Source organism: Humulus lupulus, chromosome 7 (genome assembly GCF_963169125.1).
Source record: "Humulus lupulus chromosome 7, drHumLupu1.1, whole genome shotgun sequence".
Lineage (NCBI taxonomy): Eukaryota > Viridiplantae > Streptophyta > Magnoliopsida > Rosales > Cannabaceae > Humulus > Humulus lupulus.
Genome location: NC_084799.1, coordinates 186,168,371 through 186,173,908, shown reverse-complemented (window position 1 = coordinate 186,173,908; position 5,538 = coordinate 186,168,371). Strand labels below are relative to the sequence as shown.

General features: G+C 35.4%; 1 non-coding gene across 1 annotated transcript; it reads right to left on the bottom strand.

Annotated features, from left to right (window-relative positions):
* Positions 1–1,576: 1,576 nt before the first annotated feature.
* LOC133793239 (small nucleolar RNA R71) lies at positions 1,577–1,683 on the bottom strand. The gene has a single exon (XR_009874693.1). It is a non-coding gene; the product is annotated as a small nucleolar RNA R71 (small nucleolar RNA).
* Between the last annotated feature and the right edge of the window lie 3,855 nt (positions 1,684–5,538).

Below are 5,538 nucleotides of genomic sequence, written 5' to 3'. Positions count from 1 at the left end.
AATACATTACTTTTGTTCATCAATCTAGTTTCTTTTCTTCCTTTAATCTCCTTAATCTTAATTATAATTATGTATGTGATTATGATTACTATTATGGAGTAGGTTCTTCTTAGGTTAAGGGTTAATTCAAAACCCAAGACATGAATTCTTGATGGTTGATAATGAATATTGTCTTTTAATTTCTCTCAATATTAAATTGTTTCTATTTTTCCAATTGAATGTTATGAATTTTGTGATTTCTTGTTAGGTGGACAACTAATTAAGGTTTTACATTATTCAATTATCATCTTAGAATTACCACTCGCTTAATAGCTTAGGATTCTAAGTGTAAGTGATAAATTGCAATTGATAGTGATGTTAAAAGAAGTGTTGATTGTGATGGAAAATAGAACCTAGGTTAAATGAATTATATGCTTCATTAATTTATTGCCTAGATTAATTTTTCTCCATAGGACTTAATGCTTTATCTAAGTTAAATAGATTGTATGCTTCATAGATTTATTGCTTAGATAAAAGAGTTAATTATTGAGTGCTTCGCCTTGATTACTTGTAATAGGGAGACTGGGATAATTGTCTCCTTTAGCGTTATCTGCGAGGTTAATAGTTTAATTGAGAAATTGGAACAATATTTATTATTAGTGATTGGGAATGATTGTTGAGGGTGGAGGTTAACCTTTAACTGTTTCTTAATATCGTAATATCAATCTTTAATTGCTTTCTAGTTTATGTTATTTAATTTTGAGTTTGAAATCTAAATCCCCTTTCTTTATTAGTTTTTATATTTTGATTAATAAATTGAATAGTAGTCCTCGTGGGTTCGACCCTTATTTATCACTATACTGAAATAGTTGGTATAAGGAATTAATAAAATCAGTAAATGAATTTGATACGGCATACGATACGCATCAAATTTTTGGCGCCGTTGCCGGGGACTATTGTCATTCTCTTTATTATTCAAATTTATTTATTTGTGACTAATTAGTTTTTACTGTGGAATTGTCAGGTGTATATATATGGTGAAGACGATACCCAAGAAAGGTTATTTAGGCTTAAACAATATCTTGAGTCATCGTCAGCTTCTCGTTCTTTAATGACTATCACTGATAATCCATTCTTTCAATGTCTTGCTCCACAAGTCAATCCTGTTAAAGTGCCATCACTGTCTAACAACGAATTTGATTCTGACGATTCATTTCAATCCTATAGAACAATGGCCCAACAAAGAACATTGAAAGAGTTGGCAGGGCCAAATCTTGACCAACAACCACTTTGCATCCAGTATCCACCGTTGGATGTAAACTTTGAGCTAAAGTCAAGCCTCATCCATTTATTTCCTTCTTTCCATGGGCTGCCTAGTGAGGATCCGAATAAATATTTGAAGGAGTTTCATATTGTTTTTTCTAGTATGAAACCTGCTGCAGTGACTGAAGAACAAATTAAGATGTGAGCTTTTCCTTTCTCCCTAAAGGATGCAGCTAATAAGTGGTTGTACTATCTTCCACCTGGTACTGTTGAAATCTGGAATGGTATGAAGACTATGTTCCTGGAACGATATTTTCCAGCATCTAAAGTTTGAAGCATCAGGAAAAAGATTTGTGGTATAAGGCAATATACAGGAGAGTCTTTGTATGAATATTGGGAGAGATTTAAGCGGTTGTGTGCTAGATGCCCTCATCATCAGATAAGTGAACAGCTCCTCATTCAATACTTTTATGACGGATTACAATCACTGGATAGGAGCATGATTGATGCAACCAGTGGGGGTGCACTAGTTGATAAGGCTCCTGCTGTAGCGAAGAGCTTGATTTCTAATATGGCTGCTAACTCACAATAGTTTATCATTCGCCAAGATCTTATTCCACCACCCAAATCAGCTAATGAAGTGAGCACCTCTAATGCTAATCAGATGGGTCAACAATTGGCTCAATAAACTCCAGTTGTACAACAACTAGCTTTAGGCCAACAGATGAGGCCATATGGAATTTGTTAAGTTGTGGGGCATGCTACTAATACTTGCCCTACTCTATTTGAGGGAGAAACTGAGGGTGTTAATGCTGTAGGAAATTTCCCTGGTCAATTACGGCAGATGCACTATGAACCCTTTTCACAAACTTATAATCCTGGCTGGCATGATCATCCAAATCTTCATTATGGGAATCAACAACAAGTTGCTCCACAGTCTACATCTTCGAGACCACCTGGTTTCACTTTGCAATAGTGGTCTCAAAATAATTTTGTACCTAGACTATCACAAGCACCGCAAGCTACTCCACCACCAATTTCCAAACCCTCTACTGAGGATCTAATCAATGCACTTGCTACAAATACTCTTCAGTTTCAGCAAACTGTAATGACCCAACTTATTCTAGACTTTGGACCATTAAAACCACTTATACATAGACACTATTCTTAAGAAAACTTACATAGAAAATAGTTATAACTTTATTAAAACTGTAAAAACAAAGGTTAAAATACATAAAATTCGGGGTAGGATATGGGATCCCATTGTTTGAAAATAAAATAAAACATGACTTAAATCTTAAATAAATTGGTTACAAAATCAAGTGCGGAAAATACATAGAAATCATAATTTAAAAGACTTAAACAACTTCGTCCTCGAATCGTTTACGCAGTCCACCGAATCCATTCTCCCTCAATACACATTCCCAAGCCGGCAAGAATCTTCCCGCCGCCATAATTATTTTTCTGCACATATAACATAAAGGAATGAGCCTAATGGCCAACAAGGAAAATCTACTAGAAGCATGCAACATAAACATAAACATAAACTAGAAACATATAACATATACTATAAACATATATCACAATTCTAACCCATGTACATGGTAATCATTGGGGTTTGCTAACTAAGCAACTATAAGCCTCATACTACAATGAGGTTTGCTAGCTAAGCAACTATAAGTCCCAAAAACATAAAAGTGTTGGGGTTTGCTATTTAAGCAACTATAAGCCCCAAAACATACATATATCATAACATATAAAAATATACTATAGCATAATCATATAAGCATATAATAACTATCCTATTTTCCTTACCAAATACCGGGATGTGAGAACAAGGACGGGATTTTGGAACACTCCTAAAAACCATTAATGAGAAAGGTGAGTATTCTAAAAGAAAGAGATGAAAAGGAATGAACTAAACCACCGAGAAGGTATTTACCGACAAGAAACCTCAAGTTCAAAGAACTTAGATGCCTAACCACGAATGAAAACAGCGAGTTAGGAATTGAGTAGAGAAAAACTATAAAAACTAAGGAGATAAACAGAAATGAACTAGGAATAGGAATACCTTTAGATGCTTTATAGCTGAACTACACCTTTATAGAAAATCACACTATTAATCTTACTTCCCAAGTGTTTAATAAGCTTAAGATGATAAAGCTTATAACCCCAACCCTAGTGTTTAATACTCTAAAGTAAACCTAGCTGCTTGAAGGCTCTGAACTCAGCTTGAAGAATGAAAGAAATGGCTGGGTACTAGGTCCTATTTATAGAGTTCAAGAATGAAAAGATCTTCTTTTAGCTTGAATAAAAACATTTGAATATTCGTTCAGCAGAGGCTTAAGGCTCGGTCAAAAAGATTATGGGCTTATCAAGAGGTTATGGAATAAAATGAGCTCGGTTTCAAAACCATTCAAAAACAATGCCCTAGAGCCGATATATCGCCCACGGTAGGCAATATATCTCCTGGGCTTATGTTCCCAAGGCTCATCGAAGTGTTTGTGGGAAGTTATGTGTTTTTCGTATTCCCCGAGTGGCGATATATCGCCCCCTAGAGCTGCGATATATCGGCATACGTTGAAATATTATACACGTAATTGCAGTTTTTCAGCCTAATTTGAATTGAGTAAACAACTTTGACTGAGTCCTATAACGATTTCAAAGCTACTGGCAGACTCTGGGGTTTTCAAATATTACTCATAATAAACCATTCCTCAAAAATACTTAATTTCTCAATAAACATGAATGTCATGATCTTATTAGTTCTATCTAAACCTTATTGTATAATAAATATCATCTTCATAATAAGCTATATTAATCAAACCTTATGTTATAATTAATATTCTTAAACTATAGGTTAAGCTTATAAAATCTACAAGTGTTGCTACGAGTGTCCAACTAAGTCCCAGCTTGAACCAAAATCCACAGTAATAAACATACTACAACTACTACTAGTTATTACTACTACTACTACTATCTAACTAGCTAGGTAAAGTTCTTGGACTCTTCACAAACCACCCAAGCTTCCATCAAAAGTTTGGAGAATCAGGTGGGACAATTAGCAGCATCATATAACAGGTTGGAAGCTCATCTGTCTAATAAATTGCCTTCACAACCTGAGATGAATCCCAAGGAGAATGCTAGTGCAGTAACTTTGTGAAGCGGGAAGCAATATGATCCACCTAGTCCTCCAATGCCCAGTAAATTGTCATCCAAGCCACAAGTTGATTGCTCAGTTAATGAAGATGTTCCTCCAAAGCCAACCAACCCTACACAACTAAACGCTAAGCCTAATTTTGTCATCCCACCTCCATTCCCAAACACACTAAAGAAGACTAAAAAGGAAGAGGTTGACAAGGAAATTCTTGATACATTCCGAAAGGTAAAAGTGAGTATTCCTCTTCTTGACGCTATTAAACAAGTGTCGTGCTGTGCCAAGTTTTTGAAAGAGTTGTGCACTAATAAGCGTAAATTGAGGGGTAATGAAAAAGTTAGTGTGGGGGAGAATGTTTCTGCATTTCTTCAAAAGAAGCTTCCACCAAAGTGTAAGGATCCTGGTACTTTTACTATCCCTTGCACTATTGTTAATAAAACAATTGAGTGTTGTATGTTGGATTTGGGAGCTTCTATCATTGTCATGCCATTCTCCATTTATGCTTCATTGAATCTCGGTCCACTTGAAGAAACAGGGATGATTATTCAACTTGTTGAGAGGTCGAATGCTTATCCCATGGGTGTAATAGAAGATGTGTTCGTTCAAGTGAATGAATTGGTGTTTCTGGCTGATTTTTATGTTCTTGATATGGAAGATGAATCTATTCCATGCTCCACTCCAATTTTGTTGGGGAGACCATTCATGAAAACTGCGAGAACTAAGATTGATGTGCATGACGGTACATTAACCATGGAATTTGATGGGGAGACAATTCGATTTAATATTTTTGAGGTTATGAGGTATCCAAGTGATGTACATGTTGTTTACTCTCTTGATGTGTTGGATATCCTTTCTCAACGAGTTTTAGATTTGCATAATGAAGATTGTTTGGAGGTTGCGTTGAGAGAGCATCTTGTGCTAACCGATGAAGATTTTTCTCATGAGATCATGGATGTCATAACCACACTCAATAGTGGTTTTGACAAGACTTTTAAGAAGGTTGCATTTATGAATTTACCGATTTCTAATGAGAAATTGCAGCCATCAATTGTTCAAGATCCTACACTTGAATTGAAGCCACTTCCGCAGCATCTCAAATATGTTTACTTGGGGAAGAACGAGACACTTCCATTTATAAT